Source organism: Glandiceps talaboti, chromosome 11 (genome assembly GCF_964340395.1).
Source record: "Glandiceps talaboti chromosome 11, keGlaTala1.1, whole genome shotgun sequence".
Taxonomy (NCBI): Eukaryota; Metazoa; Hemichordata; class Enteropneusta; family Spengelidae; genus Glandiceps; species Glandiceps talaboti.
The window spans coordinates 4,151,240-4,171,929 of NC_135559.1; the positions used below are offsets into that span (position 1 = coordinate 4,151,240).

Sequence of the window (20,690 nt, forward strand, 5' to 3'; positions counted from 1 at the left end):
CATAGTTATCCTGACAATTGTGGGAGGTTAATTTTATCAGTAGCTCCAGATTAGGTATTACAATAACCACAGATAATCCCATAGTCCTTTGCGTCTGAGCATGCTCAGCCCAGATTGCAAGTTCCCTATCGCATGGCTTCCTACATCTACTTTTACTTCAGGAAGAAAATTGTCCATTTGTACTGACAATTAAAACAATTTTTCTTTATAACTGCATTAGCTGCAACTGAACATGTTTTGATGAGTGGAGAACACAACGTATCTTACAGTCTAACCCTGGTAGATAATACAGGTTGTTTGTGAAAGTACTTACAATCCAGTTAGAGAGTACAGACATTGGACAGATAATAAGTGTTGGTCTGGGTCCTTTAGCTGGTATCTTGCCAGTAACATCAACTGCTAAGGATGCATGTTCTAACAATGGATCAGGTAAACTATCATTTTTGAAAAATGGGTCTGAAGTCTTAAACACCACAACTACAAAAATGTATGCAATAACCTGTTATATCAATCCTAATGGATAAGATCGACCATTGATTAACAAGTACAATGCCTGATTATTGGTATTTTGATTGTGGTTGTCTGATAGAAAAACGATACTAGTTTTAACATGGCAACAGATTCAAAACCAAGCTTTCACTCAAGATTTAAAACTTGCCACTATACTACCTATGGATATTCATAATAATGACCATATATTGACCAGATACAATGTCTCTTTATAAGTAACTGACCAATTTTAGTAAAATACTATACACTGTATATCTGGTTACTTGATGACAAACATATCCCTGTTGCAGCTAGGGCAGCATTAACTCTTTCACCAAACGAAATTAACTTAAATGTCAAGTAGGTAAAATCAGTGTAGGTCCCCTGTTATTTGACCAAGGTTCTCCATCTAAATCAAAGCACATGGAAGGGAAATCTACATGTCAGGGCTTGAAATTCAGTTTTTTCTTTGGGCTACCAATTTCAGAAATTCGTAGCCCAAGGATTGTGACCTGTAGTCCCATATTCCTGAACTGAAAACAGATTTTCTCTATTGGAAATATGTGTGTTATTAAAATACTTTCATGTCCATCTTCCATCTTCATCACATTAAGTGGTAGCCTGAGTGGGCTACCAGCTGCAAATTATGGTAGCCCCAATGACAAGAATTGGTAGTCAGTGGGCATGGGACTACTGTTAATTTCAAGCCCTGGCTCCTGCATGATGTGTAATGTTCACCAGTCCTCACCCACCCACCATCCACTATCCTTTTAATTTTGATTAAGTGTCCTAGCCTTGTAGGTGTGTAAGATGAAATTTAATTCCACCCCAGTCATCTCAGTGTGAAATTCTGGGTATCTCTGTCCCTGACTTAGTCTGGATGCCAACATGGTCTCTAGAATAGTACTAGAAGAGTCGACACCCCCAATGGGCTCAGATGGAATATCTCAATATACACCTGCTGGCTATGGGACGTAATAAACCAATTAGCAGAAGGTTTACAAAACAAAATTTAACTCTCAGCACATTGATACAGAGAGTATGAGATCAAATCGATCTCACACTGGCTGTCCCACACTCTCAGCTTTCAGGGACGCAATATATACTTTAAGAACTATCCAGTATAAATAAAGATTATTATTACTACTACTATTATTATTATTATGTTATTTCCAGTTTATATGTTATAAGATGTAATGGGTTATCTCTATAAGGCTAGATAATTTTACTAAATTTCTGTGTTTTCTCCTGTGACTTGACCTTAACGGGTATTTATTTTGGATTTTCAAATCATAAACAACTTTATCATGTTTTCCTACCTCAGAAAACAATGTGAAACAGCATCGAACAAGTCCTTGTTTGTAACTCAATGAATTGCAAAAAAGCATAAAAAAGTGTGAAAACATTTTGTTACTGTAAGAACAATCTTACACGTTTTAACAATTTAAAAAAAAATTTTTTGCAATGTATTGAGTAACACCCAAGGACTTGCTATATGTTGTTTCACATATTTTTTTCAAATACCCAATTCTTATCCATATGACCACTTTAACTGCATATTTAAAATGTTTCTCATTTCACATCGCATTTACCATCAAATCCGTGAAACCATTTCTGGTAACCTTGTAACACTTTAGGAACACTGTATCTGCAGCTAATTTCAAATTATTTCTCAATACAGAACTTTCAACATATGAAATTAAACTCAAAATCATTTTAGCTGTTGAGTGAATTTGACTGGCTTGTCTTGAGGGACCTTTACTAGAAAACATCACATGTATTAGGTGCCAAACCCAGTTAAAATGCATTCTACTTTTGTTGTTGTTGTTTTTTGTTGTTGTGTAAGTTTATAAATAGCAAACATGCCGTAAGATTATCATTTTACATGCACGAGTGAAATGGTGTCTGACAACAAAATATGTCACGAATGATGAGACACTAAAAGACATATTCAAGTTTGTTATCACCCTGTCTATGAGCTGGACTTGTGTCGCTGTAAATTTATGTTCGAACCTGCCCAGGGTCGTTCTACGTTACATGTAACGACAACCATTGACATAACAAACTGGACAGAATGGGTCTTTCACAACTCATCACTGACAATGTGACAGCAGAGGTTATGCACATCTGGGTCAATGTACAATCTTGGCTACGTCTTCAACACATTCATTTCAAATTGGCTCTATCACGGCCAAAAAAACGTCAATTGAGACTGCATGAACTTATCAAGGCTATATATTCTTTTCTCTCTCGACACAGACAATTTTGGTCTAAAATTGTTTACAGCGTCACTCGAGTAAGCAAGGCATTAAAATGGCGTTCTCCTGACGCATATCTATAGCGCCTACCTGTTCTCAGTTAAAATGTGTACTTGCACCTTAGCTTGGTGATAGCGTTCTCAATAAATCTACAAACAATGTCGAAATTAAAATGTCTGGGGGTTAATTTTGGACAATACAAAACACGAAAAAACACGGACTACAATACATACGTAATGAGAAAAAAACATTGTATTTACCTTGTGCGGGGATGGAGTAACAATTTCCTCTCGGACAAACCTGTTTTGACAATATATCCTCTCTTTGTATAGTTCCGTGATATTGAAGCGGTAGTTACGACAACAATTATAGTTAGGTCATCTTGTAAGAAAGTTTGAAACAGCGATAATTACGGTAAAACTATATCCTATCCACAAGTTACTGACGTTTGACGATCTCTAATTTTGGTCAACACGACTGAGTACGTACGATTGTATGAGTAGGTAGCTACAACGCATGCTCAGTAGGTAAACTACCTTACACGAACCCCATGAACCTTGTGCACGTGAACGGGGTTCACGTGCACAACAAAGTCACTCACTACGGTGGCCTAACAGTTCATCATGATATTGATCCACACAGCCAGAAATCCACATGCCGATTACAGGCAATGTGCGTAACAGGCCCATGCAGATCTGGTAACAGGATATGCGAAACAAGTGCTATTACAGGGTCTGTAAAATGTCGTAAGACTTCATATCTATATTAACGGTCTGCATTTTGGCACAGACATCATACATTGATGTGATCACACACTGATCTAGTCTGGATGCCAACGTGGTTTCTAACCAAACCATGTGAGTGGAGGTGGTTTCTAACCAAGCCATGTGAGTGGCGGTGTAGTAAATGGTAACGATACTGTATAGGAACTAGACTAACACTGCTGAAAAACAATTTGTACAAATGTGTATCCAGAGGTGTGCGGACAAGTTCTGTTACCATAGAGAGCTCAGGAACTGTGTTACAAATAAATAAACAAACAAACAAACAATCAAACAAACAAACAAAATATGTATATTCAAATGAATATCATTTTAAACTCATGGATAATTAAGAGCCTGTACACTACTGAAATGATATATGTTTCTATCCATACAAACACAACAAGGGACTAGATCTGGATCGGGTTTTTGTGTAGTTGTGGTAGACCACAGTTGGCATCCAGACTAGGTTATAGGCTTATATGCATCACTTTTCAATCCTCAGATCTCAGGTACATAGTAAATATACAAATGTACTAGCTGATTCAACCCCTTTCTTGACCTTTCATCAAACATTGTCGTTGAAATTGATGATTGAAAAATCTGTTTGAACCATCCTCCACTCACAGTAGAGTCAAAGTCATTACTCTATAAGTCTTGAGATGCATGAGATGCAATTTAAAATTATCCACAGCCACCCACTCAATCATTAACATTGTGTCTCACAAAATTCTAACCGATGACACAGTCCCTCATAAAGTTAGTGTTTATTGGGGCAGTTATGTACTGTCCAAGTATGGTGTATTTGTCAGCTCAGGATGCTACTTGGTTGAAGTTATACACTGTTTACGTCACTGTAGCAGCTGGGGTTCACTGATTGGATGAACAACTTTCTGTGCTGATTGGGGGACTTTGACTAGACGTAGTTTAGTTAGAAACTACGTTGGCATCCAGATTATCCTTCTCAACAAATATTCATACCAGTATATATCCTAATCATGATCCTATCCTTTTAAATTTTCTGCAACTACTTCCATAACAGTCAGGTAGTCAGTCAACTCAGCTCAGCAAATAGCAGCACACGAAAATGAGGTCACCAAGCCAGTGTTGTTATCATCTACGAAACTGTGCACACAGTCATGTGCTTACAATAATGTTAATGAGTGAAAAGAGAAAATAGGAATTCCTTTCAAATTCAAGTGCCAAAATGCCAGAAAAAATCGTCCAAGAAAAAGGTATGCATCTCTGGACTTCTAGAGTAACGACTTTGACTGTACTGTGAGTGGAGGTGTAAATCGTAACGACACCGTACAGGAACTTGACTATATCTGGTATGTCTAGAGATGTTATTCAAGTTGTAGTGTCCATTGTTTCATGTTCAGAAAGCTCATACAATGTAATTATGCATGACCTATTGTTTTGACACCTATGTGAACTATTGCAATAAAAGATATTCATTTCTTTATTTTAAACAGTGTCATGTCTGAACCCAACACAGTAATTACAAATTCATTACACAGTAATGTCGCCACATAGGGCGTGTAATATTTCACAGATTGTTGTTTTCCTGGTCTACAGACTAAATATAACAACCTTTTGACTATATATTCCTTTCCTAGTTCAAGTTCGTTTTTCATGTTTACACACTTACTTAAAACTAGCGAAACACTCATCTTCACGTCAACGCGACCTCGCATGCAGTGTAGTACACATTTCCGTATATATTTCAAGACCATCTCTACCAAATATAGTTCGGAAAATGCCGTTCGTTTTTGGAACCATTACTCTGCTAGAGGCTTATATATATATGGTACATATACCTGTATGCATCGTCGCAAACCACGGCCTGTTTTACGGCAACGTCTCCCACAGGAGGCTTATTTATTTCGAAATGAAGTGATAGAAATAATAACTCTGGTTTGCGAGATGGTGTCCAATCAGTGAGTTTGCTTCGTTACGACTGTATTTCGTCATAATTTACGTGGCTTGAGAGAATAGCATAGACATGAGTACCATCAACAACTAGCAGATAAGTTATTTACCTATTTCTTATTTTACAATCATGATAGAACTGTTTGCGGTATACAGGATAAATTAATTTTTTAATGAATTTTAAAAATAACGAAAAGTTACAGTAAACTATTAGTAACAAGTGTTTGAGTACTGTCCGTCCATTTCATGTTACTGTGCACTGGCTCTCTTTGATATGACAGGGCAGAAACCAATGAAAAACTGCATGTTCTACACTGTAAAGCTAAGAGCAATTTCTTGCTACATTATGTCGAATTGAAATTAAACGTACTGCAACTATAGACGCAGACACGTGGGTGCAAATATTTTGATGTATACGTTTGATGTCTGTATAGTGGTATGTTAGTTCATTTAATTTAGACAAAATGTGGCAAGAAACTGTATCCATTAAGTCAGTTTTATAAATTATATTAGGGAGCTGACAGAAATTACAAGGAGTGGGCTGGTGGTTTTCAAAATGCCTGGAGCATGAAAAATGACCCCTTCCAATGTTTGCACAAACAATTCTGGGTCTGAAATAAAAAAATTAAAAAAACAGGCTAAGGAGCTCACCATCAAACACCTATACTCTGTCCGAAACAAGGAGCAAAGGTCAGAAAAAACAAAACCTCTGAAGAAGTCAATTTTCTTCAGCACAAACCAAACGGCCCTTTTCAGCATCCTTAAAATTTCGAAAAATAAACAAATCCTCGAGAAGGAGGCAGAAAAGTATTGAAATTTAACCGACAGGAGACTCAAACCGATTGAATAAATAGCTCTTGATAATTCAAAGGCCTCAAATTCAAACCAACATCAGCCAAGCCTTAGCTGACTGCCAGCCACTAATGAACGTCACGCAGAATGCGTATTGGATACACAATAAGGAATAAAATATCTTCTAACTATTCATTTAAAATCAAAACAAATTGGAATCCACAAAACTCATACAACACCATTCTAGAAAATTACCTAGAAGCAACAAAGTTGCGTTAAGCAAAATAAAACCCAAAACACGGTCAAAATATAAATAGATCCGAAAGGGTCGTAATTAACACCATGGTTACAGACACGAACGCTTTGTCACATTAAAGGCTGAGACATTAACCATAATCAACACAAATGATCACATACATGAGAGCAAACACCAACTAGATAATCCAAAATCAGAAACTCCAAAGTGACAATACAAAAGACGCCATTGAAGTCGCACATTATACTACAAAAGTAATGTACGATAAAGGTATCATAGATGTCAATACCTTCGAATACCTGCATCCAAATAATCACCCAACGAGAAAACCAAAAGAACACTCAACAAAAGCAGTGACTTACCTCAACCACAGACAAGTAAGTTTGTGCCTCAATCTAGACATATTCAAGGGCACGAGATTCGAAGAATCTGGTATTTTTTATATGAAAACACACACGAAAAAAAAGTTGACACATTCCAATTTCTAGATCGGAAATCTTGCCATGTACCGTAAGTCAGTCGTCAAGCGCATGCGTCATAAAGCCTGGGTGAAACAATAGGATAATGAAGAACCTGCAATAACAATTCTGACTTTCTTGCTAAACGATCGCGAAATGAAAGTGGTGATGATTCTGAGAGGGATGACGACGATGATGATATTAAAAAGGAGTACCGTGATAGGTCTCATGGTGGTGATTACGATATACTGAGTGCGATGATGATAGTGGAATGGGAGATGGTTAATTTTCAATGAATGATCGCTGATAGAAGTATTAACTTGCCTGCCCTTCCCACTTTTCATCTTTGTAATATAAACCGCATCATTTCACTGTTGCTAAGGGCGTGATCATGGTTGCTATGGCCAATTGTGTCGTAATGTTTTCAATATTAACTGCAGAATAGCACCTCCAGAAACATCCCCACCAAGTTTGAACCCCATTCACCATGCAGTTTCAAGATATACATGCAAGATATCTTTAGATCCACTTCACTTTGCTATCGCTGAGAGTATCATCACGTTGTGAATACATCTTCATGTATACATGACCAGATGCATCCTCATCAAATGTCAACCCAATCTGCTAGGTAGTTTTGGAATGATGGATTTTTGCCCAAAAATGCACATTTTAATAACTAATTTGCATATCACTGATGGGATCATCATGTTATGACCAATTCCTAATATAAACACCCTGAAGAACATTCCAACCTGATTTAAGCCCAATCTGCTCAGTGGTTTTGGAATAAAGATTTTTGACCAAAAATACACACTTTTATACCTAATTTGCATATCACGGATGGGATCATCATGTTATGAACATTTCTTAATCTAACCACTGCTAAGAACGTTCCCATCAAATTTCAGACCGATCTACCAAGTAGTTTTTGAGTTTAAGTTTTTTCACCAAAAATCAAATATTTTTGACCCCCAAATGCCACACACATCGGTGGTATCATTTTGATTTGAACAGTTTCCCAACTAGACACCCAAGGTAATATACCCACGAAATTTTATGACAATTGGTCCAGCGGTTTTTCACTTTACTGTAATTTGTACACACACACACACACACACACACACACACACACACACACACACACACACACACACACACACACACACACACACACACACACACACACATACATACATACATACATACATACATACATACATACATACATACATACATACATACATACAGACACACACATACACTGACAGACAGACAGACAGGCATACAGACACACACATACATACATACATACATACATACATACATACATACATACATACATACATACACAGACAGACAGACAGACAGACAGACAGACAGACAGACAGACAGACAGACAGACAGACAGACAGACAGACAGACAGACAGACAGACAGACAGACAGACAGACAGACAGACAGAAAGACGCTGTGCATTACCTTGACGCTGGACAGTGATCACCTTTACAACTTAGTGTGCTTTTCTTATTACCAATTGTACCTTCTATATTACCGAGGGCACTGTTCATATTACAGAGGGTACATTCCATATTACCAATTGTACCTTCAATATTACCGAGGGTACTGTCCATATTACCGAGGGTACATTCCTTATTACCAATTGTACCTTCCATATTACCGATGATACTGTCCATATTACCGAGGGTACATTCCTTATTACCAATTGTACCTTCTATGTTACCGAGTGTATTTTCCGTATTACCAATTGCACCTTCCATATTACAAAGGGCATTTTCCGTATTACCAAGTGTACTTACTGTGATACCAAACGTACTTCCTTTAGACACGAATTGTCTTTTTCCATTTTTGATTGGGAAACAGTAGGAGCAGAGAGCCTCTATAAACCATGGTACTTCCATGATACTGCATAGCGTTACATGTACACTTTCCATATTACCAAGAGTACTTTCCGTACTACCAACAGTACTCTCCATATTACCAAGGGTACTTTCCATATTACCAACAGTACTCTCCATATTACCAAGGACACTTTCCACATTACCAAGTGTACTTTTCGTAATACAAGTCAGTAGATTTGAAACAGAAAGAGAAACGTTCCTCCACTGTATATGGTATCCGGGGCTGTTACACTCATATGAATGAAAATACAATAATTTCATCTTTTATTTATCCTGTGCCAACCCTGTCATTACGTTGGTATGACGTACGAGTAGGATAACATTGGGTAATAAAAGGTATCAGTTATCCAACAGAAAACGTAAATTGACCAAAATTACATATATTTATACGGACTGACTTATAAGTTCCATATGCATTTTTTGACCAAAATTACTATGTACTTACAGAGTAGTATAAGTAGATAAGGAATTAGAATAATTGTTGGAAAATGTTGTATTCTGCTATCATGTGTCTATTCTTGAAAGGAAACATTGGCTCAAGTTGCAGTGCTATTAACAACCCCCTGTTCGGATGATTCATACGTATTCACTTCGTCTCCAAACACATGAGCCATTAGACTGTAGGGTACGGATGTATCGTGCTGTTCAACCCTCTGATATCTAAGAGCACGGCACGAATGTCGTATCTTAAAGACTAATGACCATACATAATTGAGAGGAAGCCTTTGTTCTCTATGCATAGTAAGACCAATTCCGTGTTTGTAGCTCATTAATTCCAATTTAAGAAATATTAAAATTGATAAATAATTTTTAAAAAATCATATTAAATGTACAATAAGTTTGTTATTGTGCTTAGGAAGTTATTTTTTAACAAATTGGGTAGACATAAGTAATTACACGAAACAACAGTTTATCAAACCATTTAGGGGCGAAATCAGTAGTTCTGTAGAATAAAAACATTATTCTTTTTAGTTTGGGGTGGGTGGGAGTGAGCCATTTTGTTCTCATCCTACAAAAACGATTCCACTTTTAATGGACTCTGTTTCGTACCCCTAAGTACGAATATTTCCCTAAAATAAAAATATCATATAGAAAAATAGAAGAATTTGACCATACGTAAATGCATTGCACTATAAAGTATATAAAAGAACATATTCCTCACTATCTCACCCCTTAAGTATAGACTGCAGTGACGTCATCGGTCTGGGCTTATCAGCCTGCTGCAGCCCTAGGGAGATTAGACCACGCCCACAGCGGGTGATCTGTCAGTCTAGGGAGAAAGCGACAGAAACACTTAATACAGATCGAGAAAGTAGCCTAAAAGCACCCGCCTAGAATAAGGGTAATGGAAAAGAAAAAACATCCATAAAGATAAAAAATTGAAGTAACTAACATTTACTGACCATGTATAAATCTACATTTTTATAAAAATAATCTTTCAATATTTTAACAAACTGTAAGTGTTGTGAAAATAGAGAAAACAAACATGACTGCCGTACGAGTTGAATAATGACTTACGTTTTGTTATTAGGTATAGGTTGTTATAACTAGTAGTGTAGTAACTTGTCATGAATCTATAATTTCCACTTTAGCGGGTAAAAGTATTTCCGACACTGGAGAGAGCCTTAGCCAGGGTGGACGGAACCCTGCTCCGTCCGATCTCAGTGCTATCTATCTATCTATCTATCTATCTATCTATCTATCTATCTATCTATCTATCTATCTATCTATCTATCTATCTATCTATCTATCTATCTATCTATCTATCTATCTATCTATCTATCTACAGAAATAAAGTGACATTGTTATACTCAATATTCGGTCTACAAGGTGCTTAAATACATTTTACTATTATTTGTCAAACTAACTGATAATGTATCAATTAACTGGTAATGTAGTAAACATTTGCCGATAATGTGCCATCTCATATGTATTTTTCAAATTTGGAAATATCAGCATTCTGATTCAATGAACATCGTTCAGGTAGTCATCATGTTAAAACTATTCACAAATGTGAATGCATAATTTAGAGTTGATACATTATTGGTAAATATTTTAATACATATTGGTCAAACAATTATCAATTTATACATTATCGGTTAATTTTGATAAATTATATCGATTCAGTAAATTTTGACTACGTTTATACATTATCGGTTAGTTACTACATTTAACAGTTGCAAAAGCCAACATGGGCCTCCGTAGCATGGATAACCGCGACACGTACAGTACATAGATTGAGCTGAGCTACTAGTCATACCCTCCAGGCTCGTGTATTGTTCCGATAACTATATCATTACAAATGTAATATATTTGCAATCACTGTATTAATACCAAGCTGAAATGTATCCAAAGCACTGCCATGATATCCACTATTTAATCGCATGTTTTTCTGTTGTTGTTTTTCGATGACAGATTCTGGCCATAAATTATAGCTTGGATTAGCCCTGGAAATATATGCGCTATTGTTGGCGCATAATCAAGGCAACGTCGTTTTATTTTATTTTATTATTTAGACTACAGTGGTACGTACCGAGGAATAGTCAATTCTAAAAATTTAATTGAAATTGATACTGGACTCCATAGTATGAGTTTTGAAAGGATATCGTAACCACTTTGATGACGTAAGCAGCGTAACGGTTTAATATGAAAATTGTTCATAATCGTGATAAATCAAATGACAGTATTGCTTTATTGAAATTACACTTTGTGTTCACAAAATCTACAATATTTCCATCAGGTGATGGCGGATTTGTTTCTTTAATCTTTGTTTCAATAAAAAATCACGTAACATTTTTGTTACATGATAGGCCATTTTACAAATAAATGCTCACATGACTTTTTGTAGTCAAACTTTCTATAGAATAAAGCATTAATTATGCATACTTTTCAACAGGTCTTTACATCTGGGTGTCTTTCCCACAGCATTAAAAGTCGCAAATGTCACACCAGTTTTTAAATCAGGTGACAAGTCAAAGGTAGTTAACTACCGTCCAATATCTCTCCTACCATTAGTATCTAAAGTTTTTGAGAGATTAGTGTATGCCCACCTTTTTCCCTATGTTCGGGAATATATTTATGAAGGGTAGATCCACTCAAAAGAATTTAGTAAATTATATTGACTTTATTACAGATGCTATTAATAACAAATTACAGGTAGATAGCATTTATACAGACTTCAGTAAAGCTTTTGACACTGTTTCACATACTCTACTGTCACACAAACTGAGAGCATAATATGGTTTCTCTGGCAATGTCATGTCCTGGCTTTCATCTTACCTCCAAAATAGAACACAACGTGTAGTTATAAATGGTCACATGTCATCACCATGTGATGTCACTTCAGGTGTGCCTCAAGGTTCCCTGATTGGGCCACTTCTGTTTATTCTGTTCGTTAATGATATGCCAGACATTGTCAACAGTCATGGGTCACCATTGTGCTCAATGTACTAGTATGCTGACGATGCCAAAATATATCGCATAGTTAGAACACAAGATGATTATATTTCTCTTCAAACAGACATTAATAATGTCTACAAATGGTGTAATACATGGAAATTGAAGCTCAATATGGGGAAGTGTAATGTAATTACACACAGGTACTCGAATCAATGTGTATGATTTTTTAAAAAAATATGTATGTAAATAAGACATATATAATACATTTTTTTTCTACACATTGATTCGAGTACCTGTGTAATTACATTTAGTAACAAAAAGAAACTGATTACATACAATTACAGTATTGCTGATGGTCCCCTTGTTCATGTTCATAGTATCAAAGATCTTGGTATTCTACTTTCTTCACAGATGTCTTTTAGCACCCATATTGATAGTATTGTCAGGATTTATTTAGTCCTGTTTCCGCCTTTCGTCGTGTGCTTCAGGCTGCGTGTTTGTAATAATTTTGCCTGTTTTGTTGTTTTTATTTCTGTGTTTGCCTTTTATGTCATGTCACTTCTTTCTGTTATTGCTACCCCTTGTTTTTATCTTTTTAGTGCTTGTTTTTCCTTATTTGTTTCTAAAGGTGCCTGTAAATGGGCTTTATGCCCGTTGGTTTACCTGAATAAATAAATAAATAAATAAATATTATATAAGCATAACCCCTATTATAAACGTTACAATATTAGTACAGCTATTCAAAAAGAATCGACACGTGTGGCTTTCAGCTGTCTGGTTTAGAACAATGTGATCCCAGGAATTTGTGATGTAAATAAAAAAAAATGGCGATGGTTCGTACTTTGAAGGCCATGTCTCATTGTGCAGTATGTGCACGTGTGCTCCCATTTATCTCTCTCCCATCACCAGTTATTATTCACACAATACTAGATCAAATCTGTCACTCATTCATATTCCAAACTTCAGTTTACTGAGAGCCAACATTCATTTCGTACATGTGGTGCTAAATCTGAACTGTCTACCTTTAGTGAACTCTTAGGAGATATTTATGAAAAGGGGTTTTAGAATTAATATATGTTAAATTAACTGATTCAGAATTAGAAGTGGATTTATTTATTTTCAATAGTCTTACATAATTTATGTTTCATTCATTTGTAGTCTTGTCTGTTTTTGTATTGTCAATATCTGTATTCCATTGTTCTGATTATCCCTTACTATGTTTTATGTATTACAAAAAAGGCCACAGATTGAAATAAGCTTTGAGCTTTTTTTGCAATCCTTGGCAAAGATATTGATATGGTATTTATGCCAAATAAAATCCATAAATCAATCAACTGCAGTGTTTTGTTCCAGATAGCACATAATTCAAATATAGAAGAGAAAAGTCCACTGCAATTAACAAGTATATATAGTCAAAATAAACAACTCAGTTTAGTTTTGTGGCCATATATTTTTTATGTGCTTCTGCTCTGAAATGATGTACTTGTAGTATTTTACCATATACAAGCCAAGCCATGTGTTTGAACAAAAAATAAGGAATTTATACGCTAGTTGTTCTATGCCATGACAGCACGTCTTAGTATTTGTAGAACAATTGTCCATTATTCTAAGTAGTTTTCATTAATGTTTTTCCTCTTCAAAAATGGAAAATTTTGTTAAATCTACAATTATTACTTCCTATTGTACAATTTTTAGGAGCTTTGTGGAACATAAATGTTGGTCACAACTTTAAAAAAAAAAGACCTTATTTTTCACACATTCAAGTTACAATATCAAATTTATTCAAATTAACTGGGATGACATGTAAGCTAATACCACAGTCCAAGTTGGTTTTATAACAAATGGAGGACCACAAAGTTTCTCAGAATAGTTTGTTTGTTTGTTTGTATGTATGTATGTATGTATGTATGTATGTATGTATGTATGTATGTATGTATGTATGTATGTATGTATGTATGTATGTATGTATGTATGTATGATTTATCAAAATCCCTCCCTGGAAATGTTTTCTGAAAACCCAGACACCTTATCTTTTTTCCTAACTACATTTTCATTCTATTTTGATATACAATCAGGGGTAGAACAGTGGCTATTCAAGGTCTATCATATCTCGTAGGCAGAGCCCCAAGCAGCATGAGCCTGGGTACCCAAGACTAGATCTATGATACACATCAGGTTAGGGCTAGGGGGTCAAACAGTTCCTATCTCTATCCTAACCTGAACCATGACCCTCTAGCTTTGATGCAAATATGCACCTTTAGTGCATCAGCCCACTGTTCTCCAATCTTGCCTACAATCACACGGCAATATTTCACTCTCATTCCAGACTTGTAACTACCCACTATTTGGGTCTTTCACTATTATATACAGTATGGCATGTATACTAAAACTGTTCTCTCACATTACACAAGAAGACACATTTATGTGCATATCCCTTGTAATATGTCTACATACATACATTGCAAGAGAATTATACACCTATTAATTGTTTAACAATTGTTTTTTTCAAAATACATCAATTTTTTGTCCAAAACACAAGATTCATATAATCCTTACAACACTATTAATTCAACGGCTCAATTTTTCTTGTTTGAACTTTAGTGTTCATATTACTAATATAAATAATCCAACACATTGATACAGTTATACCATGGAAAGCATGATTCCAAAACCCAGAAAAAAAATGTTTGGTTCTGGTTACCAGACCCCCACCTAATTTTTAAAATCATGAAAATTGTGAAGTCTCCCCAGAAATAGTGGATGTAGAAACTGACATCAACTTCTTCCAGTCTGTAATGGCTGTACATCTGATGAGAAGAAACCAATAACACGGAAAACAATGGAAAACATAACTACCTGAACTAGACACTCAAATATGTGGAAAAAATAGATAAAAAATAAATTTAAAAATCTACCTACCCCAACTATTGTAAACTTGAGTGTAATCAGAACCACACAATTTTTAGTTAGACCTTATCAAATTAAAAACCATCAAGACACTATCATGATTAACTTCCGACTAAAAATTAGTATGTGTTCAATACAACAAGTTGATAGCAGTGAATCACTTGATTAACCAGCTCAGCTTTCTTGTTAGTCTGCCAGGCAGGGCTATATTGTTCACAATTGCATTGTATATACAAAAAAAGAAGAAAAGTTTTCCTATCTACTTTAATTTTTTACAGTGATTGTTTCAATAAATTCAATGTCAAATTAAGAATTGTTAAAGGGGCATATACATGTTGTTGTATGTTGAAAGGTACATCATGTAGTACGTATTCTATTTGCTGAACCATACTTTACAAAAAATTGTAAAACTCGTTAATGGTGGAACTGAAACCTGGAATTCTGGCATTATGTACACAGACTAGATGACAGAAACAGTATGTCCACTAAGATATGGAGGGGATATCTTTTATGTCATCAACTCATTCTCACAAACCAGAGATGTTATTTCTTCCACGACACTGCAAAATAAAGTGTCTTGGACGGTGTTGTAAAAGAGCCTGTGGTATCACGACGATGCATCAGCTGGACTAGGATTGTCAGAAGATGATATTGTCAAAGTTATGCTTTGACATTTAAACCATACTAGAATTGTTTAATCAAGGTTTCATGTTAGAATTTTCACCCAAATAAAAAAGTTTGTAAACTCAGTCTGTGTCACTTTAATTAAAGATTCATTACAACACTTTGAAGCCTTGCTTCATTGACGTACAGTAACTGTTATGCTGAAAGACAAACTGGAATGACATTATCGATGTATACTCCTACCAACAATCATTCTTACGGACTGCTCAGTTTCTTCAGCTGGGGGGGGGGGGGGGGAGATTAATGGGGAAGGGGTCACTCTGTTTTGAAATTGGCAGTAAGGGGTTATCCTGGTTTGCAAATTTTGGATGGGAATGAGGGTCATCATAGCTGTAAGCTATTTCCTGACTCCCCATTTACCCACTGTTATATTTATTTGAGGTAAATAAACTGAATAATAATAACAAGTTTTAGATATAAGTGATGGAAATCAGCCTGTTTTTGGTTTTACAGAGAGGGGGTCAGTGACTTTTTGTCGGCCTAATGGAAAAATCCACTGACATCTCCCCCCCCCCCACTCCATAAGAGAAACTGACCAGTCCCTTACACTGAAAGACAAAACAGAATAACTTAATCTATTTCTATATATTATAATATCTTTGGCAATGGTTGATGCGATATAAGCATCTGTTCAATAAATGTACAAGTAAAGAAATATATAGGAAAGTGAAAAAAAAGTTGTAAATATTTACAAACAAATCACCACATAGGAGTCCACTATCTCCGAGAATGTAGACAAAGATTCTTCCAAATAGTGTTTGGGTTTTTACAGACTTGGGAATACAAAACATCAGTCAGGTAGGTTTGGACTAAAATGTATGGTGAAAAGTCTGGCAAGTTTTAAGCTGTGATTTGTAAACGTATACATCAGCCTCCATTTGTCAATGAATAGATAAATATAACATATTCAGTATTCAAACATCAATACTATAAAAGAATATCTAGTTTTTACATCGAACATTTCTTACTTTGTACTAAAATGTCTTTGTCTTTATTAACTTACCACTAGACACTACCGATTCATTATCTAAGGTGTACTAGCTGCAACTGGACTATTTATTTCACACTACTTTGTTAGATACATAATGACTTTTAAAATTCAAAATATTTTACACCATGAGGTGTATTGAATCTGTCAGCTACCTGTACACATAATATGGTACAATAAATCCAGTCAAATTAATTTTTGGGTCCAAACCCTAAAATCGGTGGTTCCAACGACGATCATGATTTCAACCTGCTACTACTTCTGGATACAATCAACCCCTAATTAACATGTACAATGTCCAATTATTTATATTTTAACAATTTTCAGTGAATTTATTGTTCAATTGAAAACAAAATAATCAACCTGTTACTGTACTACTTCTGGATACAATCAACCCCTAATTAACATGTCCAATGTCCAATTATTGGTATTTTGACAATTTTCAGTGAATTTATTGTTCAATTGAAAACAAAATAATCAACCTGCTATTGTACTACTTCTGGATACAATCAACCCCTAATTAACATGTCCAATGTCCAATTATTGGTATTTTAATAATTTTCAGTGATTGTTCGATTGAAAACAAACTAATACCCCAGTTGCAGCAAGTACAGATTTAGTGACTTAAGCTGTACTGAAAACAATAACCACAAGTCTTGATACACAAGTTATCCAAGTATATACACATCCATTAAATTCATTAACTTAGACTGAACTTTTGCACAGATGAGCTTTCATCCAAGTATACATACACATGTTGAGAATATATTGTTCATGGTTCCAATACATATGTTATCAAAGTATATTGTATACACACGTTATCAAAGTTTAAAATATCTGTTTTCTAAAACATACGCAAGTGTGGAACAGAGGTGAGGCTGGTTTTATCGTTGCTGGTAATTCTTTATGTTTAGATAACCTGGATAAGTGATTTTCACGAATTCAACATTGTACACTTGAGTTATAAAAATGAGCACATCTGGCTATGTATAGAAAACAAACAATCTTAGGGGGTTCTTTTTGTTCTCACAGCTGACTTCAGCATTGTTTCCTGAGGTGTGATGCTCCTCACATTGTTTGTTTCCCATAATGCCTTGCCCAAGTGTACAGCAGATCTCTCCTAAGCCTATTTTAATTCTATGTTCTACAGAGGTTGAGTGATAAAGGATTGGTGAAAATGACTGCTCCTAGCCATTTCAGCATAAAGACATGCTTTGACATAAATTAGTTTCACCATTACTCTCCTTTGATGCAAAGACAACAACTTGTGTTTCATTTATTTTAACTAAAAAGGACACTCCTGGCCAAATATCACACTATCAAATAGCTAAAATAAATGTATTTTAGGTACGACTCTGTGTTTTCACTTCACTATTCCAGTTATACCTGATACGTCAGTAGATAGATTTTATCTCAATTCAAAACTGTCATTGTGGTTAAAACTTAGTAATCAAAATGACACTAAAAAAAGTTGTGCTATATAGCTCAAATAATGTAAATAACTAACTCTGAACATCATTAAATATGATAAATAATATTGCATAGGAAGGAATACAAATTACAGTCAGTTTTATCAAACATATCCAAAACTTTGCATCATACACATATTTTTATCTTCCATACTACTAAGATAAGGATGACCCTCCAGACATGCCAACTCAGTACACCATAGACCCTCCAGACATGTCAACTCAGTACACCATAGACCCTCCAGACATGTCAACTCAGTACACCATAGTCTATAGACCCTCCAGACATGTCAACTCAGTACACCATAGACCCTCCAGACATGTCAACTCAGTACACCATAGACCCTCCAGACATGTCAACTCAGTACACCATAGACCCTCCAGACATGTCAACTCAGTACACCATAGACCCTCCAGACATGTCAACTCAGTACACCATAGACCCTCCAGACATGCCAACTTAGTACACCATAGACCCGCCAGACATGCCAACTCAGTACACCATAGACCCTCCAGACATGTCAACTCAGTACACCATAGTCTATAGACCTGCCAGACATGCCAACTCAGTACACCATAGACCCTCCAGACATGTCAACTCAGTACACCATAGTCTATAGACCTGCCAGACATGCCAACTCAGTACACCATAGTCTATAGACCCGCCAGACATGCCAACTTAGTACACCATAGACCCTCCAGACATGTCAACTCAGTACACCATAGACAGGGTCAAAACACTAGACAACCAATGTAACAACAACAACTTCACCAATATGTCAGGATATATCAGACATTAGGCACTGATATGAAGAAAGGTCTCCTTTATTTTGTAAAATGTGGTATGACACTTTGGGTTTGGAGGTCTGCATGGGGCCTCTCTCTACAATTACAAATGGATGGAGCTGCCCCTCTCCACCTGTCCCTCCCATCTACAACCACCTCATTACAGTACAGTATAACTTACACCCTATAAATACACACTAAAAATTTCTTTCACTGTTTCTACACAGAGTATATATCCTAATCTTCTAAATCAAAACTTCTGATCAGATAAATACCAACTATTTTTCACTCCTATGATATAAAAGTTGGCAAGGTTTTAAATTGTAAAATATTTCATTTCAGGAAAATCTACTCATAAACAATAGTACAGTATTCACATTTAAAAAGTGAAATTTTAATGTTTGCATTCTCATTTTTGTTATTCTAAATGCCAAAGAAAGTAACAATATATATTAAAACTTCTTGGAAAAGCCTGCTTTGGTGAGAGTCAACCAGTCTGAATGATTTGGAAATAACAATTAATATCAAAAGAAAACTTTGAACCCTTGTTTTATCACAGTTTTCGCATTCACCAATAATTGATAATGTTTGCTTAGATGTGTGCATAGGGTCACCATCTTAACAATCAGTGACATAGTGATTTTTTTCTATTAAATCCTGTCATAGAGGGCATTGATTTTTATTATTTCACCAGATTGAAGCTATATAGGGTTGGTTGGGTCATGAAAACAGAATTATTAAATTATCTCTGTAAAGTTGATTACAATAATTATAGTATATGCTTAGAAACTATCACAATATACCACGTTGAAAATTAGCCATCACGTGTACCACTCATATTATAAATGTAGTCTAGAGTTTAATTGTGTGGGAACTCTTCTCTTTATGTCTAGTGTAACCCTTACATTTTTACATTTAATGAATCATCGACCAGAAATCCAGAATAAATTCTTATTGGGTTTTTTAATTTACCTGTTGCGAGATGACATGAACAGTATCACCATGTTATTAGAACCAATAAGGAGAATGGAACAGTACCATGTAAATCATGAATATTAATGTGTGAAATTGTGTGAAACCTGAATTTAGGTTTAAAGACACAATCTCTAGGATTATGCTTGGCATCATGATTGGGGTGAGGCAATAACCAAAATGTCCATGCGACTTGACTCTCAGCAATTATCAATGTGATCAGCTATCATTTTAAGCCAGTGTTTATGAGCAAATAAAGTTAATTAACCAACCCTATACTCCAATGTTTCCGTTTTTAAAATACAAACTCAGTCTATGACCAGCTGGTGGGGCTTGGTTGGATCTCATTATGACTCAGCCAGCTGAGGTACCTAACATGCATCGACCTCCCTGCTAGCCAAATGCCATATTTGCAGACCAACTCAATGACCAACAGTTAATGACACAACCAGCTAGTGGGACACAGATGGATCTCCCTGCTGGCCAATCACCTTGACTAAAAATCAACTCTATGATCAACAGTTAAAGGGAATGCCACTTAAAAAATAAAGGCATTTTTGTAAACTTTGGGTTCTGGAGATTTGTTTTCTTGAGCAGTGAGTGTAAGGAATGGCAAACACA

General features: G+C 35.6%; 1 protein-coding gene across 1 annotated transcript in view; it reads right to left on the bottom strand.

Moving 5' to 3' along the window:
* The window catches only part of LOC144442686 (protein timeless-like), a 33,572-nt gene extending 30,459 nt beyond the window's left edge, over nucleotides 1–3,113 (bottom strand). Inside the window, exon 1 of the mRNA XM_078132060.1 lies at nucleotides 3,008–3,113. The gene's annotated coding sequence lies outside the window, so the exon portion shown is untranslated. The remainder of the gene's footprint in view (nucleotides 1–3,007) is intronic.
* Between the last annotated feature and the right edge of the window lie 17,577 nt (nucleotides 3,114–20,690).